The sequence below is a fragment of the Argiope bruennichi genome, chromosome 7 (genome assembly GCF_947563725.1).
Source record: "Argiope bruennichi chromosome 7, qqArgBrue1.1, whole genome shotgun sequence".
NCBI lineage: Eukaryota > Metazoa > Arthropoda > Arachnida > Araneae > Araneidae > Argiope > Argiope bruennichi.
This window is the reverse complement of record NC_079157.1, coordinates 82,093,083-82,114,550: the sequence shown is the minus strand read 5'-3', so window position 1 is coordinate 82,114,550 and position 21,468 is coordinate 82,093,083.

Genomic DNA, 21,468 nt, shown 5'->3' with positions numbered 1-21,468 from the left:
AATAAGAAAAGGAATTCATTTAGCTTATTAGATAAATTTAATTCGATTAATTAATTAATTTGGTTCATTAATAATTAAATAACAAATCAAGACACATCATTTTGTCTGAGATAAAGAACTGAAGCATCTAAGTTTCTGATTTACTAAAAAAATTTGTCAGAACTTATGCCAACCTACAAAAATCCACATCTTAACTACAAAGATTGATAAATTTGGTGGGAAGCATACTTCCCACGGCCCCAAATTGGGTTAAAATATGTGTATATATCAACTATGATACGAAATTCAATACGGGATGTCTACGGAAATACGGAATGTCTACGAAATTCAAATGCCTAAAAGTGTAAAATTTGAGTCATGAAAAATAGCAACACTGATTTAAGGTATGGTACAATTCTAAAATGCGTGATAATGTTTATATACTATTATAAAAGTCAATATTTTTTTAAAAAAACTAAAGGGATTAACATGAGGCATTCTGAATACAAATATTTTTAGTCTAATCTCCTGTCCTCTTTATTTAAATTATGTGCCATCAAAAACATAAAAATATTATTAAATTCCGACTGCATGTTCATCCATATCTTAACTATCAAAGTATATAAGTAAAAGTACTCTTCCTTTTACAGGTAATTACCTAATAACTACCTAGTCTTAACTCCCCCTCTATCCATTTCACTTTTGATAATCAGGTCACAAAATGTTCCATTTGATATGACGCATGAAACGTCCACTTTTACCAAGAGAAAACTAAAATGAAACATTGTATAAAGCAGACGATTTTACAAAGGAACGGAAGTTGGATGGTTCCATCGATGCGTGAAAGCGATACACATGCATCCTTTTGTAAACGAAACAAAAGAACCCAGAGACAACACCTTTCAGTTAAGATGAACGACAAGAGTGCTAATAACAAAGTTCAGTTCAAATTGCAACTTCCCACAATTAAATGATCAAAGTTGCAGTTTAATTGTCAATTCGTGAATTTTTCGATAGAATGTAGGATTGAAGAGATATTGCCATAAATAATAAAATGTACAAATGTTGTATTACAGGATACGGAAAAATCAAATTTTTGAAAATGAGGATAAGAAATAAAGTTCCGAGAAACTTTTGTGTTTATTTAATAATAAGCTTTATCCAAAGGATTGTTTTTAAATAGTTAATTTTATTATAAAATCAATTTACATATTTTTAAAGCGTAAATAGATAAGATATTGTGACAATTATTTTTATACGCAGTCGCATACATACTCTCGATCACTTCCACCTCCAATAACGAAAGTCTAAAGAAAAGAGAGAAATAAAAAGAGAATTTTGAATCTCTAATAAATATCGTTTTAAAATTTCTCCGTTCAGTCTTTGAATCCCAGATTTGGCATTTAAAGTGTTCATCCATTTCAAATTTTATTCCAAATTCGCCAACAGATTGACCGAATGAAATTTAGAATACGGTTTTAACATTTAAAGTGCATATCTGGTGCACTAACAGGTGATCATCATGGGATTGATCACCTGTCGGTCTGCACCTTTCGCATGCATGCAAACTCGATAACTAAAAATAAAACAACCAATTAAATAAATGAAAGCTGGTATGGGATCTTGTTATAGTGCCATGTCAAATTTTGGTTTCAATTTATCGAAAAATCTTCCAAATTTCTTCTATATATTTCGTTATCTTTACTGTACTAAAATGCAAAAAACGTTCTTGTGCGAGACAAGAAAACAAAAATCTGAGCACTTACGGCGTTCACGAGCTTGTCCAAAATCAGTTACTCTAGCGGAAGGAGGGGAATCACTTCTTTATTAGAGAATATGCGAGAAAGTTTTGGGAGACCAATCTTGATGTCTTGCAGTTTTTAGCAAAATTGATCTAAAATGTCGCAAAGGGTAACAAAATACAGAAATAATATTCTAAATCAATATATGCTTCAAAATCAAAATACAAATCGATTTTTTTCTCTTACTTGACTTACTCGTATATTTCTTAATAAAAAAAATCACTTAATAGCATATGATCAAAAATTATTGAGTCTGTAATTATAAAATCAAATGTTTTCAATTGACATTCATAAAAATTATTTAAAAATATCCAAAATTTTATTTTTATTTCGTGTTGGGACATCTGTTATAAAACATCAAAAATTCTGTTTCTTTTTTGATATTTCTTATTTTATTATTGTAACTGTAGAAACTATTTTCTAGATACCCAATTTTTATGCACTTGAAACTTAGAAATAAATATTTTCTTACCAACACAAGTTCAATTGATATTATCCCCCCCCCATTGATTTCTGAATCCTTTTTTAAAATTCAATTTAGCATTTAACTATGGCAATATTAAGATGGAACGAAATGTTGAGTAGTTTTACTAAATGCCATCGCAATGCATTTATATTTAAGCGTTGTAACAAATGTAATAAATGTTGTAACAAATGTTACGCGTTGTAAATGCGTATTCTTAAAAACTGAACAAAGTGATATTTCCTTGGTCTAAGTAGAGCCTTTATTAATATCTTCTTAAATATGATGTCTTCTTGAGTGATTTTACAGTACAATGAAGAAAACTGAATACGCATTTATGAAAATTATTCTTCCCTTTGAAAGACTTTTTTAATTAAATATGAGACAGATAGAATATTTTAATGTAAGAATTATTTACCAAATTTTATTCACTTGATTCGTTCTACCTCTTGGTTATTATCTCCGGTAATAGACAGTCAAATTTTTCTGTATGATTTGTCTTGAAATTCGATACAATGAACAATTCCAATGAAAATATCATAGAAAAATGTTATCACTCAAGCTTATTGCATTTCAATGTTAAAGGTTTATGACGAATAAAATTTATTTTATAGCAACAGATTTTCGATAACAATTAAAAAATTATCCGACATAAAAATAAGATGATTATTTATTTTATATCACTTTCTTGTCATTTAAAAAATTCTGTCCTATCTCACTTCGTTATTTAAACTATAATGTTCGTGTTCGTTATAATACAACGAACATGAAAATTTCTAACCTTTAAAGTAAATAATTATGACTTTAATTAAAAATTTTCCACTCATGAATTTCTGTGAAACCTGGTATTGTAAGAGAAAATCTCAGATCAATATTAGAATGTCATGTTATTGCAGTCATAAACAATATATTGCCACTTGGTTGTCTTCAAGTGATTTGTATTTAAATCAAGCCAACTAGTATTTGGTAAATGGTGTATATTACTATTTCATTTTATTCAACACAAACAGAAATCATCGTGGCGTAATGATCACTATGAACTTTTCTTCGAATATTTCACGTCGCCATTTCCTCATTTCTTTTGAATCAATTTGTAATTAACAAGTATCATATTCAGAAGTGTAGGTCAAGACAAAAATATACATTCATCACATTTAGTAAAGTTTCAAAAGCAGGCGCAAAAAGTCAAGTCCATTGGAATCATATAGCTTTGACCCTCACCGAATTTCAAAGTCCCAAATTCGAATTAAGTTCCTTTTGTTTTTGGCGGGAAAGAACAACGAGCGGTGTTCGAATTGCCGAAATACAAATTCGAAACTCATCTCTCTTGTTTGGGTAGAAGAAGTGACCCGCTTGACCTAGATGGACCAAAGAGAAGTGTTTGTAATTAATGAATTATTTGTAAGATGTTTAAATGGGCAGAAGGAAATGGCGAATGGTTTCAGTTCTTTCGGATCCACTTTCGCCTTCGGTTCCACTGACGATTAGCTGGACAGTGGCTAATCAGTTTTGCTGGCAATGAGACATCACTGAAGAAAGTCCAGATCAACAACTTTTCTCACAATTTCACTGAGGTATTTTGGAATTTTCATATCAATATTTTTATATTTTTTAACAGTTTTATCTTATTCCTTTGGTTATTCCTGCAGACGATTTTTTTTCGGTGATCATATTCTTTTTGAATTTAATCGCATCACAAATAAATTCTAATCTTTATTTTTTATTGTTCGTTAGAAAGATTTTTTTCAATAATTTATTTTTAATTCGTTCTTCCTTTGTTATATTAAATCATCTTAATCTGCATCATATTCACTTAAAAAATCTTAAGGTTTAATTTTTTCCTGCATGGCGTATATAAGTTAAATATTATGCATATATATATCTTACTTTTATAATTTTAATTATTAGATTTTCATATCGATGCAGGCAGGTAAATTATTTTATAGAATTGTTGCGAGATCTAATTAAGAATTTGTAATTTGTTTTTCTTAATCTTTTATTTATAAATAAAACTGCCAAAAAGGAAATGTGCAAGAACCAATTTTTTGATACTTATTATCTTTAGAGTTGCAATTATCTATCTACCTTTAACCAGATGAAAAAATAAAAAAAGAAGGATACATTAAATTCCATTTATTATTTTTAAAAATTATTTACAAGTTTCGAATAGCATTTGTTTTTTTCTTACACAGTTACTGTTTGAAATGCTCATGTTTTTCATTTTAATTTGTTAGAGTTTTTATGAAAATATTTCGGAGAAAATGTATCAAATGCGTTTCTCGACTTTAATTCTTCTAATGATATTCAAAGAGATACCCCGAAGACAAATAATTAATTATACTAATTGAATTAAATTATTAAAAATACTAAATTATTATATTGTGTTAATATTTTGTTTCATATATTATTATTATTGAGTTTTAATAAAATGTATAATTACATACAATTATTGAATTGCAATGAGATCTAGTTATACAAAAGGGAAAAATAATAATAAAAAAAGCTGTTGTTTGGATATTTCAAATTATACCTAAAGAATCTTAACTATTCTTCCTAGTATGAAAACTGTGGATTTCGAGCAAGGTCATATGTGCTCAGATTTAAATGTTTAGAATCTCACACATAAGCGCTTTTTTCTTCGTAATGTAATTAAAAAACACGAATGCACATTTTTGTCTCTTGTTACTAATTCAAACTAAATTTGATGCATAGCTACACTTTTAATTACAAGCTCACATACTAATTTTCATTTATTTAAATCGCTGAGTTTTTTACATATCTCTTTTATATGCTTGCAAATATACAGATCTATAAATGATCAATTCTTTGACAGATATAAAAGATATGATATATATCTTTTAATTTTTAATGGGAATTTGCACATTATATGTTAAAATTCTATGTTATTCTATTTAATTATATGTTAAAATAATTTAATTTAATTATTTTAACTTTATTAACTATAATGCTTTATTGAACTTTATTTATTAATTTAATTTAATTATTTTAATTTAATTATTTAATTTAATTTATTTATTTTGTAATTCTATTTAAAATTATATGTTAAAATTAATATAATTTTACCAGTCTGGCATTTTATGTTTTTAAGTTATCCTATTAAGACAAATTTGACTGAAATGTACAAATTGGTGTAACACGTACTGAATTTCATCCGTTTAACTCAAAACGTATTTCACGTAAAGTTGGACAGTTTTCTAAAAATGTTTTTTTTTTAAATTTTTTTTTCCGGACTTGGAGAGGTCTGAAAGAAGGTATGTCAAAGTCTAAGGCTCAAATTTTTTGACGATAACAATATTTTCTCTTTGTTTATTTTTTAATATTTAGTTTGGTGTAGTCTGATCAACGTATTGGACCTTACGCCCCCCCCCCCCTTTGTATACAGAAAAAAATTCTTAATATGAGTTAATGCTTTCCCCCAAATGCCTTTGTACGTAAGAAAAAATATTAACATTAGAAATGAATATATACACTTAAAACTTTTATGATTGCAACCAATTCATGCGATGTCACATTTACATGACAAAAGTAACAGTGCATGTCACATAGCAATAGCATCTAACCTCACATCATCTCAAACCTTTCCTTCTGCAAGTGGATTCAGGTAACATGGTAATTAGGTCTTGGATCTGGGACTGAAAAGGTTGGAATATTTGTTGGAATAAAGGGCTGCAGATGTTCAGTGTGTCGTCCTCTGTTTAAGAGCTCAGTTGTCCAGCATGGAATTACATTTTTTTGATATTAAGCCTCATTTTATAAGGTAATGGCTAATGCTCTGAAAAAGGGTGGTTTCATGTTTAGAATTTTTGAGCATTTAATAATTGTAAGGTATATATTTTTTGTAATACGCGGGATTTTTCTGATATATTCTGCCTATAACGATGATCATTTTTAATCGTGAAAAGCCACTAAATTATCTTCAGAATTACGTTGAAATGAACGGCTCACATCTTCAGAATTATCTTGTTGTTATCATCTTAATTAGCCACATTTGTTGATTCTGTGAGAACACTGATTGTGCTTAGTTTCAATTAAATTATTTATGCATCACACATGCGATGATGTTTATGATTTTTTCAGAAATTTTTAAGCATCAAATTGTAAAAAATATTAAAGCTATGTGATTTTAGCAGACTTACACCTGTTCTTTTTATTGTATACATGAACCATCCCTAATAAAGTCTTACCCTGTGGCATCATAGTGTCATTTAATTTATTTATATAACTACACATTGTTTTATGTGGTAATGGAATATCATAGAACTATTAAGAATTTTAGTGTCTGGTCTAATTGTTTAAATTTGCACATTATCTTTTAAGATAATGTAATTTCAGTATTAAAATCTTTTTATATATAATATTTTTAACGTAGTAGCTATTTTTGAATAAAATAATTTAAAATTGAAATTTTTTTATTCTGTTAAGATCTTTACCATCAACTTTTAATTAAAATTAGAATATCAACTGTACCAGTTGATTTTTAAAAGTTATCGATAATTGATTTTTTTCATTAGTTATTAATATTTGTTATATTAGTACTACAAATGCTGAAGTATAAGAAAGAATGTCTTCGTATGAGTGACTGCCTTATGCTTGATTTAATTACTATTTTAAGACCAATAGAAGCATTGTAAGAAGATGTATTAAAATAAAAATAATTAATATTTAAGAATAATAAATTAATATAAATTAATAAATAAAAAGTATTAAAATTTTTAATTCTTATTTGTTGATCCAGATACTTTTTAAAATATATAATTAAAGCAATGGCGGATCGTGTGAGTTAATTGTGAATTTATGGTAACTTTAATCCTATATTCAAAGAGATAAATATTTGCATAATTTATAATTTTATATAAACCTTAAGTAGTAAATAAAATTTTTTACTTATTTTTTTAATTTGAAATGAATTAGAATTTCAAAGCATTTTTTTTATCAGTATTCAATTTTTCTTGTAATTTTTATCTGCATTTACGAAATTTTTCTAGTTGACTTAAAACGATAATAAGACTTCAAAATTTAAGGTTGAATTCTTATTCTTGAGGGAAAATAATTTCCTCTATTACAAAAAACAAAAACAATTTATGGCATAACTTAATTAAAAAAAATATTATCAAAAATTACTAAACCTTCATCCTTATTATTTAACTCCCATCGAAACTATAAATATGTTTTATATTCATGTTCAGGAGGATGAAGAAAATATTTCAAACTATGAAAATATTTTTAGATGTAACGTTTTATAATTTTTCTTTATTAAACTATTCTGGTTTTCTAAGTGGCTTTGAAACATGTTTTATACTTTTTTTATATTAGAAAGCAGAGTTCAGGCTCAGATGTAGTCACAGATATTGCTAAGATGAAAGAAATGATAAATTATCTTTTTATTTTTATATACATGGGGCTCACTTAAGTCCTAATATCAATCCTCCTTAATTTCAGGACGACGACAACTATAGTCATAGAAGTGGTATCTAAGGATAGTAAGGTGCCTATTCTTATTTTTATGATATTTGAATGTATAAGTGGTCGTCAGGTTTAACTCACCACTGTTGTACAGTATCTAAATACAATTTTTATGATAACAGCTGTCCACTTTCCGTAGTTGAAAGAGATTAATAGAATTTTACTTGTTCCTGTATATAGATCTAATTATTCAATTGAGAACTATTTCCGAGTTTCAGATTTTAAAATATAACTGTTTTTGCAAAACATTACAGGAAAAATTCAATTGGGAACTATTTCCGAGTTTCAGATTTTAAAATATAACTGTTTTTGCAAAACATTACAGGAAAAATTCAATTGGGAACTATTTCCGAGTTTCAGATTTTAAAATATAACTGTTTTTGCAAAACATTACAGGAAAAATTCAATTGGGAACTATTTCCGAGTTTCAGATTTTAAAATATAACTGTTTTTGCAAAACATTACAGGAAAAATTCAATTGGAAACTATTTCCGAGTTTCAGATTTTAAAATATAACTGTTTTTGCAAAACATTACAGGAAAAATTCGGATTCTGCCTTTTTCTAAGATCAATTATTGCAAAGTAGTATGCTATATACGGAATGCAATTATATCAATTTTGCATAACAAATTATACCTTTTATTATAGTGGTAATATTGAAATTAGAATTCAAAAAATATCTTACCGATTTTTTCCTGTTTGCATAACTAGATTTCATTATTATTTATAATGTAATAATTATTAGTAAGTAGCTGGTACCAGACGCGTTGCTGCCGCAGAAGAAATTAATTTTTAAATATCGTTTGAAATCGGAAATAGTTGTATTGTTTAATTAGGAATGATAGAAAGAACGATATTTATTTTCTTGTCGACAATGAATACATTTATTAAAATTGAATGATATATAAAGGTGGAGTATAAATAAAATTTATTCTAATTTTTTGACTTTATTATTCAAGTGTACTTTAGGGCAGACAATATTTCCTGTTTTTCCGTCTTCAGCAAAAACAAATAAATTTCTTGGTTGACCGATTCGTGAGTATCCAACATACAACAGGCATATGCAAAACATCGATTTTCTATGTTTAAAGCAATAAGTTGGCAAAGTTTTATCGCCATCGGATGTATCGCCACAGTTCGGCAGCGCATAAAATACGAACAAACAAAAATTCTTTCTTATTTATTAGATATAATAATTGTACTATGCTTATAACCATCACGCAAATGAAAACAATAAGTTGGCAAAGTTTTATCGAATCGGATGAACTGTACGTCAGCGTATAAAATACAAATTAAAAAAATTCATTTTTATATATTAGATAAATAATGAATTGTTGTTAAAATAATCGTATATTATTTTAAAACATTAATGCAACATAATAATTTTGTAAGTTATTAATAATTTTATTAAATCAATATAATTAATTATTGGTAAGTAGATATAATTCATAAAGAAACTAATTAACTAGTAATAACTATTTCATGAACAAATTTTTATTTTCATTTTTACAGGTTTATAATCCTTTCTGAAGTTTAAATGATGCTATTCTTGTGGATTAGCTGGCAGATATTTATATTAACAGGTAATTATTATTTATTCAATTAAGTATTATTCTAGGTATTATTTTCCCCTTCTTCAAGATGTAAATTGGGCAATCGCACTGTTTCCTCTTAAAAATACTAAAAGGTTTCGAAAAAGATGCTTTCAAAAAGATTACAAGAGTCGTTCTGTGTTATAAAGCAAGACCTTCAACTTCGTTTATTGTTCTTTTAAGAACAATTAAAAGACTAGGAATTGTATTATCTTTTGGTTATCACTGTATTCGTTTGTGTTCTGATAAAAATGTTTTTATGGAGAAGTGGAACACAATATTATTTCTTGCTACAGAATAATTTCTATTGATTAGAATGAAATAATATATATTTGTCTATACTGAATTTAGTGTAGTTACATTATACAATGGAACTTGACTATATAGAAATTTTTTAATTCGAATTCATCAGTAATTTGAATTTTTGTCTTGATAAATTTCTTATCGTTATAATATTAATGTATTTATTTTAGTTTATTCGAATTCAAAATAGAATTTATATTGAAGAATTATTTCTAATTTTTTTGTTAACGAAATACATTTTCACCTTGTGTCTTTAATGATTGCTATTGAATAATTTTTGAGGCCCTGGAGTTCTTAACGGATTTTGTTGCTACACAACTACTATGCACAAATGTGCAATATTTTCTATCTATATATTTTTTAGCTTTTTATACAATTTGCTTTTTTTTATTTCAGGAACAGTAATATTTACATATGGAGCAGAAGAAAAGGTAATGAAATCTGCTTATTTTAAGTATCAATTATACATTACTTCAGATTTAAATCTATACCTCCTTTAATTTATATAATTTATCTCTAAAAGTGACATTAATTTTGCAATCAGTAACAATTTCGAATTTTTAAAAAAAATGAACAATCAGTGCTATAGATAACTGGTCATCAAACATTCGGATTGAAAAAAAAATCCAATGATGTTCTTTTAGGAACATATTTTTACTTTCTAACAATGGAAAAAATGTTCGGTTAATGAGTACGTCATAGAACAAGCACGAGAAAAAGTGATATGAAACACACGTGAAGAATTACATCTGTTGATGCCGCCGCCAGAGGGTTGAATGAGATGAAAGTGGGATGCTAGTATATTATAAGAGTGATTGCGAGTTTTTCAGATGAATAATTATCCTTCCCTTGATAATATATGATCCTTCCATTCATATATTATACAATATTGTATGATATTATATTCAAATATATTTTAATTTATAATTTATAGTTGGTTAATATTACATAATATAATATAATAACACACAATATTGTGCAACAGGCTGTTCTCCCTGAAAAATGTGAAAATAAGTTTATAAAAATGCAAGGGTGAACTATATGAACTCCTATCCTTCTAGTGCATTTTTATTTGATGTCCGCTACAAAAGTAATTCATTTTTTTTCAGTTTTTTTAAAGTTTTTTATGAAACTAGCAAGATTGATCTCCTTGAACTCGCATACTCTCTAATAAATGAATTTTATCCCCCTAGATCAAAGAATTTTTGATTTATCATGGTCACAGACAGACAGACATTATTCCAAAAATATGCTCTCCAGATTCGAAAGATCTGATGTGAAAACTGGCCGAAATATTAAGTTCAAAGTTTTTGACTATCACAATACTATTTTTTTGGATACTCCATAAAGAAAATAAAAAAATAAGAGAGATTGAAGCCTGTAATTCCTGATTTCTTTATTTTTATAAAAATAACTGGATAAAGAAAGGAACTATTTGAATGATCACACATGATTCATTGCGAATTTGCTGGTAGTACCTAATCTATGTACACCATCAAATTAATATTATGATTCGTATTAAGAATAAAGTAGTAAGGACAGCGTGCAACATCGGAACTATGTACATCATCAAATTAATATTATGATTCGTATTAAGAATAAAGTAGTAAGGACAGCGTGCAACATCGGAACTATGTACATAATCTATGTACATAATCAAATTAATATTATGATTCGTATTAAGAATAAAGTAGTAAGGACAGCGTGCAACATCGGAACTATGTACATAATCTATGTACATCATCAAATTAATATTATGATTCGTATTAAGAATAAAGTAGTAAGGACAGCGTGCAACATCGGAACTATGTACATAATCTATGTACATCATCAAATTAATATTATGACTCGTATTAAGAATAAAGTAGTAAGGACAGCGTGCAACATCGGAACTATGTACATAATCTATGTACATTATCAAATTAATATTATGATTCGTATTAAGAATAAAGTAGTAAGAACAGCGTGCAACATCGGAACTATGTACATAATCTATGTACATCATCAAATTAATATTATGATTCGTATTAAGAATAAAGTAGTAAGGACAGCGTGCAACATCGGAACTATGTACATAATCTATGTACATCATCAAATTAATATTATGATTCGTATTAAGAATAAAGTAGTAAGAACAGCGTGCAACATCGAAACTATATACATAATCTATGTACATCATCAAATTAATATTATGATTCGTATTAAGAATAAAGTAGTAAGGACAGCGTGCAACATCGGAACTATGTACATAATCTATGTACATCATCAAATTAATATTATGATTCGTATTAAGAATAAAGTAGTAAGGACAGCGTGCAACATCGGAACTATGTACATCATCAAATTAATATTATGACTCGTATTAAGAATAAAGTAGTAAGAACAGCATGCAACATCTAAACTATGTACATAATCTATGTACATCATCAAATTAATATTATGATTCGTATTAAGAATAAAGTAGTAAAAACAGCGTGCAATATCAAAACTAAGCGAGGGACATTTTTTTAATCTTTAAGGCACTTTAAAGTAGCAGAACCCGCTGGAGTGATTTCCCCCAAATTTTTCATCATAATCTCCAATAAAGGTTCTTATCCTCTCCCGCATCCGCATAAAATTGTGGATCTTGGAAATGATCACGAATGCCTTTCAAAGCATTGCCGAAAAATAGTTACGAAATATTGATTTTTTGTGTGAATTTATTATTTTACTGAATCTATAGTATGAATATGTGTTTTGGACAACTTTTTCCTGACTGATTGAAATTAAAATTTGACATGGAATAGCAATTATACTTAAAAAAATCATATATGAATTTTTATTGATTTAAGTTTTTATGTTTATGAGTTATTGTATTTATATACATGTGAAAGCCCAGATCGACATATTGTCAACACTTTGACAGACATTTCTCAAAAATCTATATTTTAGATTCTAATGTACCAAACTTGAAATATCTAAATCTTTATACATTGTAGTTATTGAGTTACTTGTGCTCGAAGAGCCGGACCGACAAAGTTTCCCAGAATAGATTTCATTAAAAATTTGACGGAATCTACATATTTGGTCTTAAGCCCGCAAACTAAATTTCATGGTCAACCTAAAAGCGTTTCGGAGTTATCATATTCATAGATAGATAAACGACAGACAGGCGTGAAGGCAAAAATGCGTTTTTAAGTACGATGTCCGAAATGTGGAGATTCCTCGGAATCTCAAGTTGAAATTTTTTGACTATCATAATAGTCAAAATCTTATAGTCATATCTATCTATCATAATAGTCAATAATCATATCTATATTTCGTACATGAGGAAATTTTTTACTTAGTGGGATTTTTTGCTTAGCTTTTTCTGTCTTATCCCCATTTTTTTTTTTGGGGGGGGGTAGGGGGGGGTCTTATCCCTATCAATGAAATACTGATTCGAGGCAAATGACCAGATTGAGTAAGACACGTTGACTATAAATGAATTATGTCAGTAAACTGATTATCCACTGTAATTAATAACTAAAACTGGCCTTTTTATGAATCATTAAGAAAGAAAAATAAAGTTGGTACAATCGGAAATTCGAAAGTCAAAAAATACATTACAGTAAGAATAAAAGTTTTTGAGTTTTGACTAATAATTTTAAACGGCGTCACTTGCCAGAATACAGCTTAGATGAAATCCCTATGAGAATTTTTAATAATTCTCGTGCTTGCTCTGATCAGAAATTAAAGTTTTTCTATTTGTAACTTTTTAATATAAAATAAAATTTTATGCTATCATTTATATTCAAGATTTATTTTTGAGACTAACTATAATGATTAATAAGAAATACATATCAACATCATATTATTGATCTTCAAAGAATTAAAGTTTTCTTTTCTTTTTTTCCCCCATAATATATAAAAAATTTTGTTTATAATGTCTTCAATCGTAAAGCTTACTAAAAATTTTGAATAGTAACAAAGTTGATGAATATGTTATCCAAGACATAATAAACTTTGAAAAAATTTGATAACTTTTTAGTTGTATGTTTTAAAGTCGAATCAAATTAATTGACATCATTAGCCACATGACAAATGTAATTGCTCATGTCATGCAATATCTAACTGAATGTTACTTTAAAAGGAATTAATGATGTTGCTTCTTCTTTTTTTTTTTCCTGAAAAATTGGATTAAACAGCACATTTGATGCATGTGAGTATGAGTTAATTTAATTATTTAACTATTATCATTCACAAAGATTTATGAATGATAATAAGGGGCCGTGGTTGCCTGGTGGTAAGGTCTCGGCTTATGAGCCGTAGGGTTTCAAATTCGAGACCCCATTCCACCGAAGAACCGACGTGTAAGGGGGTCTGTTGCACGATAAATCCGTCAGGGCCAAACGTCCTCCCGTTGATATGGTATGGTGTGGAGAGGGGGGTGCCAGCTCAGGTGTCGTCCTCGTCATCTGACCGAGGTTCAGAAATACGATGTCCGTCCCAAAATAGCACTAGTGCTGCTTTGAAACGGACGTTAATATAGCTAACTAACTAACAAATAACATGAATGATAATAGTTAAACAATGGAACTATTTAACTATTGTTAGATTTATGAGTGATAATAGTTTCATAATTAATATTAAATAATTAAAACTAATTAATATTAAATAATTAAAATTAATTAATATTAAATAATTAAAATTAATTAATATTAAATAATTAAAATTAATTAAAAATTCATTTTATTCATTCAAAAATCATGATTAAAATTTCATCATCCACTTTGTAATATTTTTTCTGCATAATCAACTAGTTTTTTTTAAATGCATATTCATTATTTAGAGGTTGATGAAAGTGCTGTAAACACAAAATCAATTGGAACTTTCAAAAATTATGCTTTTCTTTTCTTCTTTAGGATTCTCTTTCCAGCAGCACTACAACACCAGATTATAACACTAATGAGGATTACCCAGATAACTATCCTGATTACCACGATAGAGATTACCCGAACCCGGATTACTACGACCAAGTACCCGACAGGGAGGGTCGGTCCAGATCCTTCCCAGAAGACGTGCCGGAAATGATGAGCGAAGAACGCTATCTGAAGCAGCTGCGGTCCACGATACCAGGCATTCCTGGCGTAGACTATCCGATGTACCAGAGTGTACCAGACACATCATTCCAGTGCCAAGATCAGAGGAATCCAGGATTTTATGGTGACGTGGAGGCTCAATGTCAGGTAAAATCAATTTTTAAATACTTTGGTCGAAAATATTCAGTGTTATTGTGATGCGCGAGGATAGAACCTGGGACCTTGTGGTTTGCAGTCCAGTAACATGACCATGATACAAAAACAATTGTTCGGGTAGCAGAGCTGTTAACTGGCTTATATGCTATTCACCACAGACTCTCCCTCCAGTGAGTCGGAGGTGAGATGAACGATATGACTGTTGAGTGGTGATGTATTTTTTTAGCTGTTGTCTAATAGGCCTGTACCCAGTTGAGTAGCGCCAAGCGTTATGGCGAGCGTTTGCGGTTGCTAATGCGTCAAGTGAGTCTGACGGCTTTGGGTTGCTGCGGCCTTTTTGTGTTGCTGCGTCAAGTGAATCTGACGACTTTGGTTGCGAGTAGATGGCGCCACAACAGATGTCCGAAGGTTGAAAGTTCATCACGTCCGGGTCACCAATGTGGTGGCTTGTGATGCGCGAGGATAGAACCTGGGCGAGGATAGTCCAGTAACATGACCATGGTACCAAAACAATTGTTCGGGTAGCAGAGCTGTTAACTGGCTTATATGCTATTCACCACATTATATTTCTTGCGATGTGTATTTTTGAGGATGGTAGCTTTTTTTATGGAATCGGATATAATGTTTTGAAAAGACTGCCAGGGACAATGAAAATTCTTCTTATACACATGATAAGCACTTTAAGCCTATAGGATTTCACTACCTCATGAAAACTTATCAGTCTGCAATCTAATTATCCTATAGATAATTTTATTGCCTTGGCTAATTACATCCTCTTATTTGTGAAAAGTAACCACCTTTGGCGAATAGCTGTTCAGGCAGGATTTGTATTCGCTATTTCATTCTATTACTGATTTCTTCAAAAAAATATTTTTAAGCTTCAAATTTTAATAGATATAGAACTCATACTATTTTAGAAACCTTATACCATTCTTTTGATTGTGTTATACAATTCCTTAATTTTTTTTATCTATATCTTTATACATCTATGGAGTTTAGTTTTTATGATCTCCATATTAAATATTAAATGCTTTTTAAAATATAGTTTACAATGAAGAATTAACTTGTTTAAGAAAATTACGTTTCCATTGTTTTAGCTACAAAAATTATTTTAATCAACACTGAGCGTATAAGAACGTCACAGAGAATAAAAATAAAATACAAGTGAAGCTGGAGAAAGTGAAAACGATCTGCATAACAGTTATAGTTAATATGATGCTTAAGTAGAAATAATAATACTGTTAACAATAAAAAATTGGAAAATATAAATTATACGATCGAACAGTTAATGAATTAAAAATAAATTTTCAATTCCGTTCTTACCAATCTGCTACAAATTCAATTATGTCACAGGAAATAGCACAAATATTTAAAAATGCAACTATTTTGTATGTTTCATTATTTTTTAAAGATTAATATCGATAGTATTTGGGATTATAAAATGAAAACGAAAAAATATCTGCAACTTTATTAGTGACTTTTTATTAATAATTTTGGTATTCTTCCAGAATTCCTTTGATTTTGAGATGCTATGTAAATGTTATCGTTTGTGATCCGTTTAATATTCTTGCAAAATTCTTCCATATCTTTGTATTTCTGTTGAAAAATGTTCTTAAAATATTTCTAAAAATTGATTCAAAATAGAAAACAAATTACATGGCAAAAGATTACATCATTAATAAGATAACTTATTTGAATTTTGATGTTTTTTTAATTAAAATTCTGATTTAATTTTTAATCAAAATTCTGATTAAAATTTAGAAAAATCCGTTCCGAGATTCCCATTCTCCAAGTTATATACGCGCCAGTTTTGGTAAATCTTGCTCAAACAGTCTTGCCTATAGAAAGTCAACACATAGATAAAAGCCAACATGCGCATTCATCTTTATGATAAGTAAAGATTTTGGAAACAAGGATAAGTGTGGTTCGAAAGAAAAAAGTGAGAAAGGCACTTTTCTGTTTCTCTACCTGCCACTCACAAGAAAATTTGTAGTTTCAACATTGGCGTTTGGTGGTAGAATCAATATTTATATCGATATCCTTATATAGATATTTAAAGTATAGATATCAAAATGAATATCGGTATCAGTATTAATATTGATATTAATTTTAAAAATCCATTCCATTGTTTTATATACTTTATCACTCTTTCAATGCTAAGAATATTTGATTTTTTTTCAGTAAGTACAGAAATGAAATGAGGGATTTTTAGATAACTCTTATTTAGTAAGGCTTGACATCAGTTTTATTACGTAACTCATTACAAAATTGATCAATCCTCGAATATTTAAGTAAAATCGAAAATAGTAAAGACATTTGAGAAATAGTATCATTTATCATATCTATATCTATCTATCTATCTTCACTACGTAAAAAATACTATTTATTAAATTTAAAAGTATATAATAGTTGCATGCTGGTAATTTACGTTTCAAATAAACATAAGTATTAATTTTCATAAAAATGCACAATGGCTTTATTGAATAAGCCACTGAACAGTATTACAAGCTAAGATATTTGTAGGCATCTAATATATCTAATTGAAATAATCAGTTTAAAGAAATTAGTTGAAGCTGTTTTTCTAGGTGAATATAAAAGATAAAAAAAATAGTAAAGTTTCAATTGTTTGTTTATGATAATCTTTATAAAAAATCATTTTCCTTTCTAATGAAACAAATAATAACTTTTTTAAATCCTTCAAAGTACTAAAAAGGTTTTATCAGCCGGCGTCCTGGCATAGGGGTAGCTCGTCTTCCCCGTGATCTGGGCGTCCCGGGTTTGAGTCCCGGTTTGGGCATGGTTGTTCTTCTGTTGTTCTATCTGTGAGATGTGTGAATGTGCCCTCCTGTAAAAAGGGGTTGTGCAAGCGAATGAGTGATGCGTGAGTGGCAATGTCGTACTCCTGGCCCTGGTTGGCGCTGCTATAAAAAAATAAGAGACGTTCCCCTCAGGCTTAAATCGCTGTCTTCGTAATAGTGGGTTTGTCAGTGGCAAGTGCCATAAGAAACAAACAACAAACAAAACAGGTTTTATCATAAAATTTGCTTCTATTTAAAGCTTTTATATTTTTTGAAGCTTTCCTAAAAATAATAATAAAATTAATTAAAAAAATTAATAGAATTTAAAAAATATAAGAAAAAGTTTTGAATTATATAATAGTTTATATTCTTGTCCACCGAATGGTTCAAGGTTTGATTTTTTTAATTTTAAATTATTATACTGAAAATTTGACACCAATAATGTAACACAACCAATGATAAATATTATAATACCAATTACTGATATCATTTGTATTTCTATTTAATTATTTTTTTTTGCTACAAATTCTTTGAACATAACATATATTTTATGGAATTTTACATAACCACTCACATAGTTTCAATGAAATGTAAGGAAAGATAATTTCATAATGTTGCCAATACCAGATTTTGGAAGATTTGATTTCTGAAGGCCTTAAATGGCTCCATAAAAATCTCGAATCCTATAAAAACAACAAATTAGCTTAATCATTCAGATATTTTCTTTCTTTGTTTTTCTTGTACTTTTTTGTACTATCATCCTATGCACGATAGAATAAATAGCAAAGCGTATGGCTAAAAATTTTATAACTCAAGAAATTCAATAAAATCCTAAAGTTACACTAAATATAAATTTACTTTCTCAATTAAGAATTATGGGATTAAATGATAGAGGATTAACCACTCTCTTCGAAAATACAGAATTCTTCATCTAACTTAACCATTTCTTTTTATTTCAGGTATTCCACATTTGCCAGGAAGATGGCCGACATGATTCCTTTTTGTGTCCCGTGGGCACGGTCTTCAACCAGATGAACTTTATCTGCGATTGGTGGTTCAATTTTAGGTGCGATGATACGCCCACCTTCTTTCATCTTAATGCGCAATTTTACACTTCTTCTGGGGCAACACCTGCATCTGTAATGATACGTGAGACTATGAAAAAAATGCGGCGATTTACCGAAGGAACCAAGTACAAGTCATCTTTAATGAAAAATTCCATGAGAAATTCAGATAATGATTTTAATAAGGGAATGAAAAGAATCTCCATGGACAATCAAAAGTTTATGGCGGAGATGGAACGTCGTAGAATCATGAACTTGTTTATGCCAAAAATGAGACCTTCCAACTTCTGGAAAAGGTTGCGGGCAACCAAATCCACCGACAAACAGATTGGTGATAATCTAATTAATGTTCCGCCTGTGGGCGTAACTGCTGCCCTTAAAATCGAAGATTTCAAGCAGCTAGCCTCAACGAAACATCTGGATTTTGTGAATTCTGATTATACAACGACATCTGCAGGAACCACTGAATTCTCTCCTGAAAGAACTTCTACCAACCATATTCTCGAAACTACTTCACAGTTTATGAACAACACAATTCAATCTAATCAAACCGAAAACATTTCAGTCTTTGAAAGTTCATCTGATGATTATCCAATGTCTAATGACATCGAAATTGAAAATGTCGAACAAAATGATGCAACTACAAGGAGCAGTTTTAATGAAAATGTAATCAATATTCCATTAAGCATTTCAACAGCATCATTAGATGTCCATTCAGTTTCAGAAAATATTACTCTTAATTCAATTCCGATTGAAATAACCGAAGAGGATTTCAATGACATAATGGCTTTAATTGATTTAAATATCGAAAACAGTACAGATATATTGACTCCACTCAAGGAAGAATATTTTGTAAACCAAACAGACATCTCTGAAACTAACAATTCATTGAGTGAATCTCCAAGTCCTTCAACCCATTTGCCAATGCCATCACCTAATACAGAATTAAATATAGCTTTATACCCTCCTTCTTCAAATATTTCATCTGCAACTCTAGGCAATGGAACCCATGTATCTGTGTCTGTTACAATAAGGGCTAAAACTGGAATCAGTCGATTAAAATGGAGAAGAGTAGGTCAGAGCAAGAAACGAAAGAATCTAAAGCTTCAAGATGCTTCAGCAAATGCTGATGTTGATGATAATCGAGATTCCTTTATGGATGTGGAATACAGGAAACGCCCCATGAGGAACAAAAAGCTGAGAAGCAGAATAATGTGGATTCCCACCAAGAATAATTCACTTAGCAGAAAAAGTCACTGGAAAATTTTCTTAAATTCCCGACCTCAGAATTTTAGCGCTCATAGTCTCAGAAAAGTAAAAGAACAAACGCAAAAATTACAAATAACAGATGTGAAATCGTCTGAAATGATTCAAGAATCAAATCTGAAGAAAGAAGAAATGCAGAAATTGGAGTTGATTGGCGATGTGAAATCTTCCATTCAAATTCAAGAAGCAGAACTTGAGAAGAACAAGAGTTTAGAATCGAACACAGTTCAAAATCCCAAAGCAGCAACATCTTATACGGATCCTACAAGTGAGACTTTGATGACAGAAAGTACAAAATTATCATTTACTTTAATGGCATTGGCTGAATCAACTACCAGCAGCTCAACTGACGTTACTTTAGGCAATGCTAGTGAGCTAACAGTTACTAATGGAGAAGAATACCAAGCGAATGAACCTGACGAAAACCTGACGAATTCTGAAGCAACCACTAATTGTGAAGCCATCTGCATTAAACTGCTTAAGAGCATGGGCATAGAAAACTACAGTGTAACTAATAATGGCATGACTTCAAAAGTAAATGTTTCTACCACAGATGTTATCAAAAATGATCTTTTTGGAAGAAGAAGCTTTTTAGAGATTTCTCCATCTGATCAGTGGACTGTTAAGTACGATCCAGGTCCTGACTGCGACGAAGATGAAGACGGCAATAAAATTCTTGTTAGAGGCTGGAGTGTCATTATTGATAGTGGAGCTGTCACAAAGGAGAAAACTGTCAAGAGAAGAGGTTGCCAGAATACATTTGATGACACCAAAATAATTGTAATGCAAAATATGTTACCCGACCACGAAACAACACCAAAAGAGAATACTCCAAATATTTATGGCCGAGGAACAAGTAATAAGCCCAACATAAGCTTTGGATCTATGGATCAACAATACTGGTTCACATTAGTGAAAAACTGGTTAGAATCTTCACCAAAATCTCATAATAAAGAAAATTCTATTTCAAGTTGGGGCGATGACAATAATGAGTTTAAAACTCAAGATAAGGGCTCAAATACACATGGAAGTGGTCCATCTACTAATGCTAATTGGATGGAAATCAATCCTTCAAGAGGTGACTCTTGGCCTCGTGAATTTCCTTCTGAAAGAACTCAAAACAGAATACAAGATTACAATCAAAATTCGCAAAGAAAATCTTTTGGTGAGCAGAAAAAAATCCGAGATTCAAACGATAGTCCATTCAATGATGCTAAGCATGATTGGTCGAATAACAGAAATCATAAAAATATCAAACAGGGTAAAAATAAACAAAATTCAAAACATTCTGGAAATGGAATGTATGCACCTAGTTCAAATGGTTTTTCTGATACAAGAACAAATTGGAACTCTAACAACGATTGGCAACAAGATGCTTTGAGTTCTCAAAGTGACAGAAAAGAATGGAAAATAAATGCAGGACAACAAAATAATAAAAATATCAGTCCTAGAACTGAGAAATGGGATAATATTAAGAAGGAAAGCTGGGCCAATGGGAATT